Source organism: Mustela nivalis (genome assembly GCF_964662115.1).
Source record: "Mustela nivalis genome assembly, chromosome: 13".
NCBI lineage: Eukaryota > Metazoa > Chordata > Mammalia > Carnivora > Mustelidae > Mustela > Mustela nivalis.
In genome coordinates, this window is record NC_139032.1 from 82,151,165 (window position 1) to 82,169,596 (window position 18,432).

The window sequence follows — 18,432 nt, forward strand, 5'->3', positions numbered from 1 at the left end:
GCTGCCAAGCCTGCCCATCCACCTGCACCAGAGCCCGGACGCTCAACCTCCCCTCTAGACACAATGAGAGAAAAGTCCTCCCTGCTCCCTGAGGCCAGCTCCTCCCCGGGTCCCCTGGATCACACGCCCTTTGATCCGGTGGTTGTCCCCCTTTCTCCACATCATTGATTATTTTCCTTTTCTAGTAGATTATTTCCACAACAGAAAAATACTCTGTACATTCAGCTGAATGCACACACACAGAGCCTCCTTCCCTTTCAATTATCCTAATTCCCTGCTCAACCCCCTCCACTCTGCTCCATTTAATCTTAAGATCACCAGCGGCTTCCATGTTGCCAAATCCAAATGGTTTGTTCTTTCTCTGCCTCAGTTTACCTGTCTCGTCAGCAGCACTCAACACTTGATCCCACCCTCTTCCAGAAGCATTCTCTTCCCAGGCTTCTGGTATTCTACACCCCCTCCTTATCTTCTGCCTCACTGGCCACTCCTTCTCCGCCTCTTCGGAGCCGGACCCTCCCCCTTAACCCAACCTCTGAATGTCACAGGGCCCCAGGGCTCGGTCTTCAGAGCTCCTCACAGTTTCCCTAAGTGATCCATCCAGTCCCAAGATTGATGTAGCTCTTGATAACATCGGGTTTCTAACTGGAACTCCAACCTGGACTCTGGACTCAATGGCTAACTGCCTACTCTAACCTAAAAGGCATCTCAGACTTAACATATCTAAAACCAAACTTTTGATCCATCTGGACTTATCTCAGTGAAGAGCACCACAATTCACCCAGTTACTCAAGCCAATGGCTTTGGACTTCTTAATTTCTCCTTCTCCCAAACCCATATACAATATTTCAGGAAATTCTACTAGCTGTGTCTTCAAAATATACCACCTTCCCCACTCCAACTACTGTCCAAGCAATAACCTCTTAGTCGTGCCCCCCACCCCCTGCTTTCAATCTCTTTCGACCCAGTTGCCAGAATGAGCCTTTTGAAACAAAGCTCAATCTTGCGTACGATCTCCCAATGGCTTCTTCCTTTACAGTTGAAATAAAAATCCTAAGTCCTTATCATTCTCTGCAAAGTCCCCCACAGTTTGGGCCCTGCCTGCCTCTCCTACCTCATCATCTTTCACCCTCTCCCTCCCCCACTGTGCCCCAGCCACACTAAACTCCTTGCTGTTTCTCAAACATGAAGCGCGTTGCTGCCTCAGGGCCTTTGCACTTATTGTTTCCCTCTCAATCTCTAAACATCTATATGATTCACTTCTTTCAGGTTTCCACTGCTTTTACCCTCCAAAGAGGCCTTCCTTAACCATTCCATCTAGAATAGCCCTAATCCCTTATTCTTCTTTATGTTTCTTCATAGCATTTTTGAATTGCTCATTATTTATGTTCTTTGTATGCCTCTCTACCTAGACTGTAAGCTCCACAAGAGCACTACTCTGCCATTGTCAGTTACAGCTGTCTCCCCAATGCCTAGAAAAGTACCTGGTAGACAGGCAGTGTTCAATAAATATTGATTGAATGAATTACTACCTGAGTGAATGAATGAATTCACTTCTTTCTACTGCCCCTGCCTTAGGCCAGGCTTCAGCCTGTGTGCTGCAAAATAGGACCACAAATTCATCCCATGGAATGCTAAGTCCTTTGCAATGTGATTTTGCCACGCCTCCTAGAAGAGGCACAGCCTCTTTTTCCCGGTGCTCAAATCGGTGCTGGCCTTGTGAATTGCTCTGGCCAATGAAAGGAGGCAGAACTAAGATTACATGACTCCCAAGGCTAGACCTTAAAAGACCTGGCAGCTTCTGCCCCCATCCCCTATAGAACACCATCTCCAAGAGCACCATGCAGACAAGAAATCAAGGATGAAAGACCACGCTGAAAGAGGTCCAGCTGTTCTGGCTAGGCTAGCCTCCAGCCAACCCACCCAATGACTGCAGCTGCATGAAGGACAGGACCCCTTCATGCCACGGACCTTCAGCTCAGGTCATGGTCTCGGGGGGGTGGGAGGCGTGACTGAGAGTCCTCTTTTGCTGGTGAGGCCAGCAAAAGAAATGCCCAGCCAACCCACAGAATCAGAAGAAATAAGAAACCATTGCTTTGGGGCGCCTGGGTGGCTCAGTCGGTTAAGCCTCTGCCTTCCACTCAGGTCATGATTCCAAGGTCCTGGGATCAAGACCCACGTAGGGCTCCCTGCCCAACAAGGAATCTGCTTCTCCCTCTCCCTCTGCCCCTGCTCTCTCTCATGCACTCTCTCTCTCTAATAAATAAATAAAACCTTAAAAAAAAAAAATCATTGCTTTAAGCCCCTAGACTTGTGGGCTGTTTTGTTACCGTGTAGGAAACTCTCCATGACCCAGCCTCCGCAGACCTCTTCAGCCTCATATGCAAATACAGACGGCATTCTCCGGGGACTCAGCGGTGGCCGCTGGGAGGAACTGTTCTCAGACCCTCTGGACATCAGAAGTACTTGGGGAACTTCAAAAATTCTAGTGCTCAAGCTCCTCCCCCAGAGACTCAGATTTAATTGGTCTGAAATGGGACCCAGGCAACAGTATTTTTTAAAAGCTCTCCGGGGGATGCTAATGTGTAGTCAGGGTTGAGAACCATTGAGCGGGAGGATCTAAAAGTGTATTTTGAAATTGCTGATCTTGCCTTCAAGGAAATTCAAAAGCTTCAAGGAAAGATTAAATTATGCTCAGTGTCCTTTTAGCATTAAGTAAGCAATATTGCGTTCTAAGTTTTGGGAAATTGGTAATAGACTCTAGGAGAACATTCTTTAATTACGTGAAATATTAAATTATCAATACTTTATTTCCTCAAATTGGAAGACACACCCTTTTCATATTTTAATGTTTCTAAGATCAGCCTCCATCTTATTATTAAATGTGTACCCTTTATGTTACTTTATTTCACAGAAAACACAGTAAGACTTAGACTGAAGGCTTCAGCCTGTCTTATTGCCAGTGGTGATTACAATCAAGGACACTGCTTTCTGGGACACAGCCTCATGTCCTGTGCAAAATGTTACAGCCTCTTTGATTCCAATTGATTCTCCTATCGACATCAGGAGGTGGGGCTCTTGAATTTCATTTTATTTATTATAACTGCCACAATTTATTGAGCATTCACCTTGGGCCCGACACTGTTCTAAGCACTTTGCAAATACTATTTCATTTAAGTCCTGCAGAACCTGAAATGTGGCCACGTGTTATGCACAGGGAAGCTGAGGCCCATGGTCCCACAACTGGGATGCTTGGGGAATGTGGACTATTGTCCACATGGACTCTGAAAATGCCATGGGGTTTTCAGGAGATGGTGTACCCTGTTTGTTTCTCAGAATAAAGCACAGGTGACTTAAACATGACATTCAAGGCCTTTTATAATCCATCCCAAATCCATATTGCAATGGTAATGAAAAGTCCAGAACACCCAGGTAGAGAACAGCCAGCAGCTGAGAAGAATCCCAGTAGTGGGGCGCCTGGCTGGCTCAGTGGGTTGGGCCTCTACTTTTGGCTCAGGTCATGGTCTCAGGGTCCTGGGATCGATCGTTGCATCAGTCTCTCTGCTCAGCGGAGAGCCTGCTTCCCCCTCTCTCTCTGCCTGCCTCTCTGCCTACTTGAGCTCTCTCTGTCAAATAAATAAATAAAATCTTAAAGAAAAAAAAAAAAAGAACCCAATAGTTAAGGGCTCACTGCGCACCATGTACTTTGCACTTCTTATCTCTGATTCTCCAAAGGATCTCACATGAGGGTATTTGCAAGAGGTCTGGTTGGTTTTGCTGCAAAGCACCCTCCCGCCTTTTTGCTAGATTCTCCGTTAGGCATCAGCTCTGCCCCATAATTTGTTAGTCTCCATGGTGCTGTCAATCAAGATACTCCAGGTTCCTCTGGAGTAAGGGAGTGGGTAAGTGACCCTAGCTAGACCCATCCTACTCCGTAAGGATTTGAACCTTGGACAGAGCCATGCACTGTCAGAGAAAATGTCAAATTGAATCATCCTGGCAACAAGGCCCTGTTAAAAATAATAATAATATTGAGAGTCTTGAGCACAAGGCACTATCATAGGTGTACAAACAGACATTAATTCATTTCATCCTCAGTACACTCCCTATCTACCCCGTCTAGCAGATGAACAGACCGAGGCATCAAAGCCAAGCTTCACATAGCTTTCTGGGCAGAGCTAGGTTCGAACCCCAGTAGCCTGGGGTTTGGAACACATGCTTCACCAGGAAGTCCAGAGCCTCTCAGTTATTGGATCTTTTCTTTCTGAGCCCGGTTCTTTGTCCTTTCCTCTAAGCACTGCAGCCTTCCAATAAATTCCTTTTTGACTAATGAGCCTGAGTCAGTATCTGTTGCTTAGACTAAGAAACCTTAACTAATTAAAGTGTTATAGCTTCTGTTTGCAGGTAAGGAGCCTGAAGCTCCAGGAGGCTAAGGAACTAAAATCACCAGCTAGTCTTGTAATGAAGGTCATGGTCGTAGTAGCTGGTATTTATTTGAATTATGCAGCATCAAATGAGTGCTTGCTGCAAGGCAGCCTCTGTGCTAAGGGATTTACCTAAATGATCTCATTGAAGCGTCACCAAAAAAAAAAAAAAAAAAAAAAAGATGTTTTTTATTGAGATGTAATTCACATGCCCCAAAACTCATTCTTTTTTTTTTTTTTAAAGATTTTATTTATTTATTTATTTGACAGAGAGAAATCACAAGTAGATGGAGAGGCAGGCAGAGAGAGAGAGAGAGGGAAGCAGGCCCCCTGCTGAGCAGAGAGCCCGATGCGGGACTCGATTCCAGGACCCTGAGATCATGACCTGAGCCAAAGGCAGCGGCTCAACCCACTGAGCCACCCAGGCGCCCCATCCAAAACTCATTCTTTTGAAGTACGCAATTCAGTGGGTTTTCTGGTATATTCACAAAGTTGTGCACTCATCACCACTCACCAATTCCAGAACATTTTCAACATCCCAAAAAAGACGTCCCATTACTCATTAACAGCCATTCTCCATCTTCCCTCTAGTGATCCCCTATCTGCTTACCGTCCCTATGGGTCTACCTCTTCTGGACATTTCATGTAAGGGGAATCAGACATTATGTGGTTTTTTGAGACTGGCTTCTTTCTCTTAGCGTTGTTTCCAAGGATCAACGTCATATGGGTGTTTCACTCCCTTTTACTGCCAAATACTAGCCCACTATATGGGTAAACCACATTTTGCTTATTCTTTCATCGGCTGACGGAGATTTGGGCTGTTTCCACTTTTTAGCTGTTAATGAATAAAGCCACCGTAAACATTTGCGTACAAGTTTTTGTGTGGACATCTGTTTTCCTTTCTCTTGGTAAACACCTAGGAGTGGGATTTCTGGGTCAGTCATGTACTAACTTAACATTTAACCTTTTGGGGAACCAGGCGGGGCTATTATTATCCTCACATTATAGATAAGGAAATAATGGCTAGAGAGATTGGGGTACTCAGGGCCACAGAGCTGGAAAGTGGTGGCTGTGCTTTGAGTCTGGCCTGGCTGGTCCAGGAACAGGTATCACCGCCCTCTCCAAGGAAAGCAACTTTTTGGTCTAAAAATGATCACTAATGGTGGGGGATTTTTCCAGAAATTTTGATGCCTGAGGAGTTGAATGCCACCCCAACTCTCAGCAAAACACCCTTTTTTCTTCCTCCTCCCCACCCCCGTCCTCTTTCATCATTGTCGTTATTATTAGCTACCCTTTATTGAGTGCCTACTATGTCTCTGGTATTTTATATAATATTTGTTTTCAACTTTAAAACAGTAGTAGAGGAAGCCCCCAGGTTTGGGTCCTGCTCTGCCACTTGGGCAAGATAAGGATACCAAGCCTCTCAAAGCCTTGGTATCGTTATCTATAAAATGGGACCAATGATAGTAACTATTCTACAAGTTGGTTGTGAGGTTGTGTGACTTAGCACAGAAGATCAACAAATGCTAGTTTTAGCAAGAGCTTATAAAAACCCTCTAAAACCCACTCTTCAGGCATATTTCCCAGTTGAGAAAACGGCGAGATATGATGTCTTCCTGTGAGGATAATGAAGCTAGGGGTGGCAAAAATGGCATCTTTTTCACCTTTGCTGTTTCTGCTCTTGGCCCATCCTTGCTCTCCCCGCTCCATCTTTGGACCATTTGCACACCTGGGATTTTTCCATCCTGCCCTCCTGGTGAAGACTAAGGAAGTGAAGCCTTTTGTACTCCCTACTGATTCCCACTTGCACTCCCTTTCCCCTCACATCCGTGTCTCCCAGGATACCTCCGCCATCCGCTCTCCCTCCCCGCCCCCCCACCCCTGCCCAGGAGCCCTCTGTACTGGCGGACTGCATGCTGCCACAAGACAACTTTGTGAAGGGGAAAGAATGTGGGCTCTTTGCCTACACAGTCTTGAGTTCGAATTTTAGCCCACCACCTAGGACACATGGCTTAATCATCCCTGACCCTCAGCTTCCTCAGACAACAATTAGGAACAATTGTTACACTTTGTGGGATTGCTGGAGCCAATTTGAGCATGTACGTGAAGCATCTGGTACAGGTGCCTGGGGCACCATAGGTACTCAGTAAATGATCATGACCCTTGTCTAGCCCTGCTGGTCTCGTGCAGTGGCAAGGAGAGGCTGAGGCTTCTAGAAGACAAAGCTCAAAGATGGGCTCCACAGGGCTGGGGAAACAGCTCAGCTGGAGTGAGAGCAAGGGAGGATGGGGAGAGGGGTGGCCTGAGATCAAAGGCTAAATTATGCAGATTATTCCTTTGTTCCTTGTGGTTTGCACTTGCCTTGGTGCCTCCTGGGGCATGAGCAGAAGCAAGCTTACACTATATGCACACAGATACACACATGTGCAAACATGCACATAAACCAAGATGCACACAAAATACACCCTACCACACCACACACACACACACACACACGCGCGCGGTCACGGACACACATGCATGCATACATCCTCCAAACACATACCCATCTACGTGCTCAGGCAGTCATCCAGAAGCTCGCTTGCCCATGAACACGGGTAAATGCACAACCATGGGAGTTCGTGCAAGCACATGCACAGGCACACACATGTTCACACCTACAAGCCCACGAGCTTGCACACAAATGCTCGTCCACGTGTGTGTGCGTTTCTCTTTTCAAATCCCCAACTCTAAATAGAAGCATAAGCTGCAACATATGTGTGCCTCCCTGTCGTTTGGAAAGAGGAGGCTTCAGAAACACAGCTTTGCAAAAATAAGGTAGAGAAACTGACAGGGTTTCCACGCGCTGCAGGGAAGGCTAAGAAGATGGAGGCAGCCCGGTAGCTGGGTGAAAGGGAGCAGAGGAGGAGATGGTTCTGTCATGGACAGGAGACAACCCCTAAAGTTATTCCCCATTAACCTGAATCCAAATCAATCAAAGGTTTGTATCAGAGGCTCCCAGCCTTATTGATGGCTGTTCCCGATTAAATAAGGCTTGATGTGAACACTTACCGCCGCCAGTGGAGTCAGGCATTTTTCTAAGCCCTGGAGGTGGAGTAACTCATTTAATCCTCGACAAGAATAGTCTGCAGAAATAATAGGATAGTTATGAATATTATTATTATTCTTTTCAATTTGCAGCCTGGGGAAACGGAGGCAGAGTACCACCCAGCTTCTGACTCGACCTCCAACTTCTGAGTACCTCTCTGGACTTGTTCAGATGCCATCTCCAGACTCCCTGCTGAATGGCCCCGTCCTCACTTCTGGAGTCCCTGCCACTCCATTGCCCTCTGAACATGCCCTCTGAACATGGGCTGAACCTGTGCCCTTGCTCATTCATCCGCCACCGTGCAGATCATGAATCAGTCACTCATACTCACTGTGTCTACCAAAGAAGGCTAATACAGCCTGGGGAGTCGGAGGTGGGGATGGGTGGGGGGTGTTCAAGGCCTGTCTCATTGAGGAAGTCCTTGGGTTTTTTATAGCTTTGTTGAAGCATAATTAATATACAATAAACTGCACATATATTGACCATATACCATTTAGGGGCGCCTGGGTGGCTCAGTCAGTTAAGGGTCTGACTTCTGCTCAGGTCATGATTTTGGAGAGATCAGCAGGGAGTCTGCTTGCCACTCTGTCTCTCCCCCTACTCATACACACACACACTCATTCTTTTTCTTTCTATCTCTCTCTCTCTCAATAAAATCTTAAAAAAAAAGAAGAAAATATACAACTGGGTGCATATTATTATTGAGATATATTATATCCATAAACCATCACCACAATCAAACTAATAAACGTATCTCTCGTCTCTAAAAGTAGAAAGTGACTTTTAAGATAAAATGTGAAGCGGAAGTTGCCCAGGTGACAGAGGAGTAGGAAAGAAAAACTATTTCAGGAAGAAGAGACCCCTCCAGCTAAAATTCTATGGCAAGAAAAATCAAGCTTCAGGTGAGAGAATAAAAGAAAATCTGAGATGCAGTGGCGGGGAGGGACGGGTAAGGGAGTCAGACATAAGGGGCAGGAACGGTTCCAGGCGTCAGATGAGAGCAAGCCTGTGCTGGGTCCTACCCTTGCAGTCGGGGCTTCTCCAGCCTCCCAGACCTGCTCCATGCAGGTCGGGCTGGACCCCAGGATGAAGGGGAACTGGAAGCATTTCTTCCATGGACCAAGCAGATTCCTTCTCCTGTAGAACCCATGGAAGTGCTCGCTCTTGGCTTTGAGCCCTCAGCCCACCTGTTCATGGCTGGGCCTTAATACACATTACTCTGTATTTCAAAATCTGTAAAGATTTTTTAAATGGGGCTTGAAAAGAATTATTTTGAAGATATTTAAAAATAATCACAATCCCATGCACCTCCCCAGATATAACCAATATTAACATTTACATGTATACTCTTCCTCTTCCAGATCCTTTATATATAAATACATTATATATATATACATACATTTATATACTCTTTTTTATTTTATTTTATTTATTTATTTGAGAGAGAGCATGAGCGAGGAGAAGGTCAGAGGGAGAAGCTGACTCCCCGTGGAGCTGGGAGCCCGATGTGGGACTCGATCCCAGGACTCCGGGATCATGACCTGAGCCGAAAGCAGTCGTCCAAACAACTGAGCCGCCCAGGCATTCTATATACCCTTTATATATAAATATACAGTCTATATATTTTATATATTTATTTGTTTTTTCTTTTTTTAATAGATTTTTATTTATTTATTTGACAGACAGAGATCACAAGTAGGCAGAGAGGCAAGCATAGAGAGAGGAAGGGAAGCAGACTCCCTGCTGAGCAGAGAGCTTGACTCGGGGCTCAATCCTAGGACCCTGGGATCATAAAGCTGAGCTGAAGGCAGAGGCTTTAACCTACTGAGCCAGCCAGGTGCCCCTATTTGTTTTTTCTTATAGGGATCACACCAAGGGCAGGTTCTTAGCTATATGTTAAAATTTAAAAATATATCATCACATTTCCACAGCCTATATAGTCTATAACATTATTTCAAACAACTCTTTACTACTGTTTCAAAAAAAAAAATGTGATAAGCTTTCTTGCTTATACACCTGTACACCATTCCTTTTTTTCTTAAAGATTTACTTATTCATTTGAGGTGGGGAGGAGTAGAGGGAAAGGGAGAGGGGGAAGCAGACTTTCCGTTGAACATGGAGCCCTATGGGGGGGAAGGGGGGAGGTTCAATTTCACAACCCCAAGATCACCATCTGAGCAAAAACTAATAGCCAGATGCTTAACTGACTGAGCCACCCAGGCACCCCTGTACACAGTTTCTTAATAATTACTTTAAGATATCCAAGGAATACAATTACAGATCTTTAAAACAACTTTATAGAGAAATTACACATTTTGAAGGATTTTGAGATATATTGCCAAATTGTTCTTCAAAAGCCTGAACCAAATTATACCCAGATCTGCAGTATGCAAGTGCTTCTCTTCATACTGTTGCCAATACATACATGCTGTGTACTAACAGGTTTTTCTTCTAAAGTTGGTCCACGAAAATAGGATTACAGTGCTGCTTTAATTTGCATTTTTAATAATTAGCAAGGTTGAGCATTTTTCATGTTTATTAGTTGTCTTGCTTCCATTTTCATGGATTTCCTTTGCCTTTTTTTAACACCAAAAGTAATTTCGTTGTTTTTTCTAATTATTAAAGCACTATATCCTCACTGCAGACAATTAAGAGAATGATAAATATCAAGGAGAAAATAAAATTTAGCCAGATAGTCACAGTTAACCATATCGTGGATTTTTTTTTCTGGATAGAGAGGATTAGAAACAGATCACATATTTAGAAAACCAAACCAGGATCACGTTGTGCATAGCATCATATACTGCTTTTGAATGTTATTGTAGAGCAGTAATTTTCCTGTAATTGGGTATTATTTTAAAAACATGACTTAGGGAACCCTGGGTGGCTCAGCCAGTTAAGCTTCTGCCTTCTGCTCAGGTCATGATCTCAGAGTCCTGGGATCAAGCCCCTTGATAGGTTTCCTGCTCAGTGGCGAGTCTCCTTCTGCCCCTCCCCGAGCTCATGCTCTCTCTCGATTTCTCTCTTTCTCAAGTAAATAAATGAGATCATTTTTAAAAATTTAAAATTAAAATAAAAGCATTATTAAGGGGTTTCTGGGTGGCTCAGTCAGTTAGGTATCTAATTCCTGATTTTGACTCAGTTCGTGATCTCAGGGTCATGGGATTGAGCCCCATGTCAGGTTCCATGCTGGGCAAGAAGGGTGCTTAAGACTCTCTCTCTCTCTTTCTCTAATGAAATGAAATGAAATAAATTAAAAAATAAGAACATGATTTAATATGTGCAAAAATGCAGTTATACAGTAATTAACTTAATTACTGCCCTAATTTAGATATTTGGTTCCTTCCACTTTTTTACTTTCATAAATAAAAGAATAATAAATATCCTCAAGTTTTTTTCCATTTTTTATTATCTTCAGCATACATTTTTTATAAAAAGACACAAAGGATTGTTTAAAGTTTTTCTAATACATATTGTCAAGCTCAGGTCCAGAGCACACTGCCATTACTATATAAAACAGTGCCTGCTTACAGACACTCTTGCCAAACTGGGTATCAAGATATTAGGTGAAATAATATCATTGTTAACTTCAGTCTCGTTCTTTAATCAGAAACAAGACTGCAAGAAACAAGACAAGGCACCAGTTTTATTCAAGGTAGTACTGGAAGTCCTAGCCACACTAATGCTACCACATAAAGAAATAAAATGCATTCAGATTGGTAGAGAAAAAGCAACACTTTTACTATTCGCAGATGACATGATACTATTTATAGAAAACCCTAAAGACTCCACCAAAAAAATACTAGACCTGATAAATGAATTCAGTAAAGTTGTAGGATACAAAATCAATATTCAGAAATCTGTTGAATTTCTATACACTGATAATGAAGCAGGAGAAAGTGAGATCAAGATAAAAATCCTGTGAGGCCCCTGGGTGTCTCAGTCAGTAAAACATCTGTCTTCAGCTCATGTCACGATCCCTGGGTCCTGGAATTGAGCCCTGCATAGGGCTCCATGCTCTGCAAGGGAGTCTGCTTCTCCCTCTCCCTCTGCCCCTGCTTTGTATTCTCTCTCCCTCACTCTGTGTCTCAAATAAACAAAATCTAAAAAACAAAAAAAGGAAAGAAAACAATCCCATTCACAATTGCACCAAAAACAATAAAATAACCAAAGAGGTAAAAGACCTGTACTCTGAAAGCTATAAAACACTGGTGAAAGAAATTCAAGGTGGGGCATCTGGATGGTTCAATCTTTATTGAAAGAGTCGGCTTTCAGCTCAGGTCATGATCCCAGGTCCTGGGATGGAGCCCCACATCCGGCTCTTGCTCAGTGGGGAGCCTGCTTCTCCCTCTCCTTCTGCCTGACCGTTCTGCCTTCTTATGCTCACGCACACTCTCTGTCAAATAAATAAATAAATCTTAAAAATAACTGCTCTTTTTAAAAAAGATTTTATTTATTCATTTGAGAGAGAGACAAAGAAAGCACAAGCAGGAGGAGAGAGAGAAGCAGACCCCCAGGACCAGGAAATCGCAACCAGAACCCAAGGCAGATGCCCAATGTTCTGAGCCATCCAGGCGCCCCTAAATAAATAAAATCTTAAAAAAAAAAAAAAAAAGGGATGCCTGGGTGATTCAGTCATTAAGCATCTGCTTCAGCTCAGGTCATGATCCCGGAGTCTGGGGATTGAGTCCCGCATCGGGCTCCCAGCTCCATGGGAAGTCTGCTTCTCCCTCTAACCCTCTCCCCACTCATGCTCTCTCTCATTGTCTTTCAAATAAATAAATAAAAATCTTAAAAAAAAAAAAAGAATTTTAGGGGCACCAGTGATTCAGTGGGTTAAGCTTCTGCCTTTGGCTCAGGTCATGATCTGAGGGTCCCAGGATAGAGCCCTGCATCTGCCTCTCTGCTCAGTGGGGAGCCTGCTTCTCCCTCTCTCTCTGCCTGCTGCTCTGCCAATTTCTGATCTCTCTCTGTCAAATAAATAAGATCTTAAAAAACAAAAAAAGAATTTTAAAACACTTTTAGTAATATTAACAGTTTTATTTAAAAACCTACTAGTCTTGGGGTGCCTGGGTGGCTCAGTGGGTTGGGCCGCTGCCTTTGGCTCAGGTCATAATCAGGGTCCTGGGATAGAGCCCCACATTGGGCTCTCTGCTCAGTGGGGAGCCTGCTTCCTCCTTTCTCTCTGCCTGCTTCTCTGCCTACTTGTGATCTCCATCTGTCAAATAAATAATTTTTTTTAAATAAATAAATAAATAAATAATAAAAACCTACTAGTCTTTCCTGCCTCTTTTCTCGCAAGTCACTCTCCGTGTATCATGAGTGAACTTTCCAAAACACAGATCTGGTTGTGTCACTCCTCTGTCTAAAACTTTCAATGGCTCACTATCACCTAGAGGATAAAGACCAAGCCCCCTGGCCTTCAGGCCATTAAAGGGCCTTCATGGTTTTGCCTCAACCTTCCTTTTCAGCCTTATCTCCTATGTATACCCCAGACTGTACTGCCTTGGCCTTGCAACTAATCTCTTAGCCACGCCAGATTTCAATCCGCTATTTCCCATACAGATGTATTACTCATACTGTAATACATACCTGTACTTCTCCCTTCTTCAACTAATGAAGACCTCCTGGGCCTCTGAGATCCAGAGAATGTCCACTTTCCTGATTCCCCAAAGAGAGAGCTTTGGTTCCCCCTCCCCCAACATGCCCCCCATAATGAAATGTTCATAACTGGTTGCTCCTATCTCCTGACACCCCTCTGCACCTTTGTGCTCACGTCTATCTCCCCGATGCCCAGACTAGTGCCAGGCAGAGAGTAAGGGCTTCATGCTATGACTCTTAGCTAATTTAATATTTGATTAGAGACCACACACTCTGACACAAAAACCATCATTGAAGATGTATAAATTAAAACACAACTTCTCATGAGAATGTCTCCTAGGAACAGCTGGGTCAGAGCAGTTGGCTAGCTGCTGCTAAGGTGTTTAATAAAACCCTAGTTAATTAACAAGAAAAAGATTCCTTTGTGGTTTGCTTCACAGCCGAGGACAGCAAGAAGCTCCTGCTGGAGACAGATCTTGACCTGCTTCAGGTTGCGCTCAGGACCTTTTAGAGTTAAAAGAGTTACAGGGCGGACGCCTGGGTGGCTCAGTTGGTTAAGCCACTGCCTTTGGCTCAGGTCATGATCCCACAGTCCCAGGATCGGGTCCCACATTGGGCTCCCAGCTCCGTGGGGAGTCTGCTTCTCCCTCTGATCTTCTCCCCTCTCATGCTTGCTCTCTTTCTCTCAAATAAATAAATAAAATCTTAAAAAAAAAACAAAAGAGTTATGGGGAGATAGGTGCTGTTCCAAACCCGGACCAAGTCATGGAAGGGCTGTCCTTGTTCCCCTGAGTCTGGCATGCCCAGCCCTCCACACACTCCCAGAGGGTTGGCGGGAGAAGAATTCAATCGGTACAATCCCTTGAGAGAGCGATTTGACAGTATGATAATGTCTAACCACTCTGATCTCCCACCCCACTGCGAGGAACCCAAACTGGGGTCTGCATCTGAGGACGAGTCGTTACTGTGTTGTTTAGGAAAAGAATAAGCAAATTATGACTTATCCAGTCCTAGAATAAGGTAGGTTTTTTTTTTTTTATGAGATGGCAGCAAAATCCGATACAGGTTTCCAGTCTACAAAGCAACAACAACAATACATTTCATACGTGGAAGAATACACACACACACACACACACACACACACACAATTTGTAAAGGTAGGAGAGAAGATCTAGCAGGATGCCCCATCTAATCTCCTGGGGGGACCCATAGGGAGGTGAAGGGGTACTTTCACTTTTCACTGTCAAAGCTGGGGGTTGTGTCCATTCTTACAAGCATATATTAATGTTGCAGTTAAAAGGAAGATAAACAAAGCCCCTTACAAAGCTGGCTTCCATGTATCTTTTCAACCTTGACTCACAGGGCTTCCTCATTCCAGGGATGATCAAGTTAGAATAATCACCAGCAACTGTAAATTGTGTGTGTGTGGGGGGGGAGTGTGTTTTAAGATTTTCTTTCTAAATAATCTCTATACCCAATATGAGGCTTGAACCCATGGCCCCAAGACCAAGAGTTGCATGCTCCACTGACGGAGCCAGCCAGGTGCCCCAAATTGTGTTTTTATTCTTTTATTTCTTTAAAAATTTTTTTAAAGATTTTATTTACTTATTTGATGGAGGAAGAAATCACAAGTAGGCAGAGAGAGAGGGGGAAGCAGGCTCCCCGCTGAGCAGAGAGCCTGATGCAGGGCTCGATCCAGGACCCTGAGATCATGATCTGGGCTGAAGGCTTAACCCACTGAGCCACCCGGATGCCTCTATTCTTTTATTTCTTATAAATATTTATTTATTGGGGTGCGTGGGTGGCTCAGTCAGCCAAGTGTCTCCCTTCAGCTCAGGTCATGATCCTAGGGTCTTGGGATCGAGGCCTGCATCAGGCTCCCTGCTCAGTGGGGAGTCTGCTTCTCCCTTTCCCTGCGCTGCTCCTCCTGTTTGTTCTTTCTCTATCTGTAGAATAAATAAGTAAAATCTTAAAAAAAAATTTTTTTTTAAGATTTTATTTATTTATTTGACAGACAGAGATCACAAGTAGGCAGAGAGGCAGGCAGAGAGAGAGAGAAAGGGAAGCAGGCTCCCTGTGGAGCAGAGAGCCCGATGCGGGGCTCGATCCCAGGACACTGAGATCATGACCTGAGCCGAAGGCAGCGGCTTAACCCACTGAGCCACCCAGGCGCCCCTTAAAAATTTTTTTTAAAGATTTATTTATTTATTTGAGAGAGAGTGAGAAAAGGAGAGAGAGTGCTTGAGTCGGGGATGGAGCAGAGGGAGAGGGAAACCCAAGCAAACTGCCAGCTAAGCCCTGAGCCAGACATAGGGCTCGATCTCACAACCCTCAGATCAGGACCTGAGATGAAACCGAGAGTTAGTGGCTCAACCCACTGCACCATCAGGCACCCCGGGTGTGTGTTTTAAAGCACACCATACCCACCATGTGCTTTGATTGTGGCCACCAGTCCATGATAGATTCCACTATTATCGGGACGCCTGGGTGGCTCAGTTGGTTGGACAACTGCCTTCGGCTCAGGTCATGATCCCGGAGTCCTGGGATCGAGTCCCACATCAGGCTCCCAGCTCCATGGGGAGTCTGCTTTGCTCTCTGACCTTCTCCTCGCTCATGCTCTCTCTCACTGACTCTCTCTCAAATAAATAAATAAAATCTTAAAAAAAAAAAAAAAAAGATTCCACTATTATCACCTTCATTTACTTCTCAGGAAACTTGGACTCATGACCTCTGGTTTTGAATTTATAAGATTCACCAAGAAGAAAATCATACCCCCTGTTAGCGGAAACACTAGAAAAGGGGCACCCTATCTTCTGCTAGTAGGAATATAGAGACACGCAAATCTTCTGGGGAGCAATTTGATAATACATATTAGCATTCTTCAAAATCTGCATCCCTTTATCCTAGCACTTCCTTTACTAGAAACTTATCCCAAGGACATAATTAAGGATATGCACAGAGTTTCAGCCACGAGGAGGTTCGTTTAGAAGATGCTTATGATACTGAAAAACTGGAAACCACTTAAATATCCAAGAATAGAAAATTACTTAAATAAATTATGTTCCATTCATATGAGAGAATACTGTAAAGTCATTAAAGAGTGTTGAAGACGAATATTTAATGACAGAGAATACAGTTCATGATGCATTTTTAAAAGTAGGTCACAAACAGTATGTACATGAGTCCATTTCTGCTTTTGTAGGAAAGAAAAGAGAATGTATATAATATATTTGCGTAGGATAAAAAGGGGCAGGGGATTACAGCAAAACGTTAATAGTAGTTACCTCTGGGGAGGGAGAATACCCAAGATTACCTCCTTCTCTTAATTGTATGTTTACAGTTTCCCCCCTTGTTAAATGTCTTTTTTAAAAGATTTTATTTATTTGTTTTTGACAGAGAGATAGACATCACAAATAAGCAGAGAGGCAGGCAGAGAGAGAGGGGGAAGCAGGCTCCCCGCTGAGCAGAGAGCCCGATGCGGGGCTTGATCCCAGGACCCTGAGATCATAACCTGAGCTGAAGGCAGAGGATTAACCCACTGAGACACCCAGGTGCCCCCAACTTGTTAAATGTCTTATAATAAAAATGCATCACATTTTAGGGGCACTTGGGTGGCTCAGTGGGTTAAAGCCTCTGCCTTCGGCTCAGGTCATGATCTCAGGGTCGTGGGATCAAGCCCCGCATCGGGCTCTCTGCTCAGCGGGGAGCCTGCTTCCCCCTCTCTCTGCCTGCCTCTCTGCCTATTTGTGATCTCTGTCTGTCCAATAAATCTTTAAAAGAAAAAGTGCATCACATTTTAAAAAGCAGACTCGTGTCCTTGCTCTTTCCCCTGAAGCAGCGCTCGTGGTCCTGTTCCTCTCCCTCGAAGATCCCTGTCCTCTCTATGCCCTGAAAACCCTGCCCATTGTGCAAGGCCTGGTCCTCCAGGAAGTCTGCCAGGATTCCAGTGGGCTTCTGGGCTCTCGAGCTCACACTCAGCTCTCTGTCTCACTTGCAAGGGACACAAGTGTCATGGGACAAGGCGTGCTGGGATGTGGCTCATTAGCCTAGGAAGCTTACAGCATCTCCAAAGCAACTGTTCAGTCCCTGGTCCTTTAAATAGATCATGCTGCTTACACAGCAGGTAATTGGGGGCCTAAAAGCCCTTGTCCAGGTGCCAACTTCATCCCCTTAACCGGTATCCTGTGCTGCTCCTACACCACCATCTGGAACAGGTCTGAGAGCTGAGAAAACTGAGTTTGGGCACAGGTAAGTCATAGTTCAAGGTCATTTCAGCAGAGGATCAGAGAGGCCTGGGAACTCAGCGTGAGCAGATGATGGTCAGGGTGAGACACTGAATGAATGAGAGGGTCGCAAAAGGGAAGAGTCCGGTGTGGGTGAGGAAAGGGGCTAGGGTCCCCACCAGGAAAGCAGAGATCTAGCGCTGAGCTCCAGTCAAGGCAGGAGAAGTGAAAGCTGGGAACAGAAGCTTCCTAGGGCTCCCTTCCATCCGGAAACACCACCCACCAGTCTGGCACAGCACAGCCATTTCTAGACCATACCTGCCACTGTTCCCCTAGGCCTGGGGCTCAGGAACCAGGCGGAGCTGTGTCTGCTGAGAAGGGCGGAGGTGGGGGGGCACAGGGCCTTCTCGTGTCTGGGGTGGGGTGTCGAATAAGCCACGGCTCTTGGTGTACACCTGCTACAAGGGAGCTGCTGTAAGCAGAGGCAACACCTCACACCTCATCTCATCCATCTGGGGCACAGCATAAACCCCAGGTGGTTGATCCTGGGGGCCTCAGGTGACACGATGACTCTGGGCCCTAAAGTTCTCGGCTCAGGTCCTGGTTCTGCCACTCACTGTCCCTGGGACTCTGGCATGTCACTTTCCCTCTCGATGCTGTGATAATGGCTCCCCTTGGGGCTGGGCAATGATGTGTGTGGGAAAGTGTTTTGAGAGCTTGAGTCAAGAATAGCTAGTGCAGCCGCTTTGGAAAACAGTCTGGCGGCTCCTCAGAAAGTGAAGCTCAGAGTTTCCACGTGACCCAGCCATGACACTCCCAGGTAGAGAACCAAAGAAATGAACACGTGGGGTGCCTGGGTGGCTCAGTTGGTGAAGAGTCTGCCTTCGGTTCAGGTCATGATCCCAGGGTCCTGGGATGGAGTCCTGGGTCTGGCTTCCTGCTCAGCAGGGAGTCTGCTTCTCTCTCTCTTTCTCTCTTTCTCTCTCTGCCCCTCCCCCTGTTCTCTATCAAATAAACAAAATCTTCAAAAAAAAAAAAAAAAAAAGAAGAAGAAATGAGCATGTATGTTCACACAGAAACAATACCCAAATGTTCATGA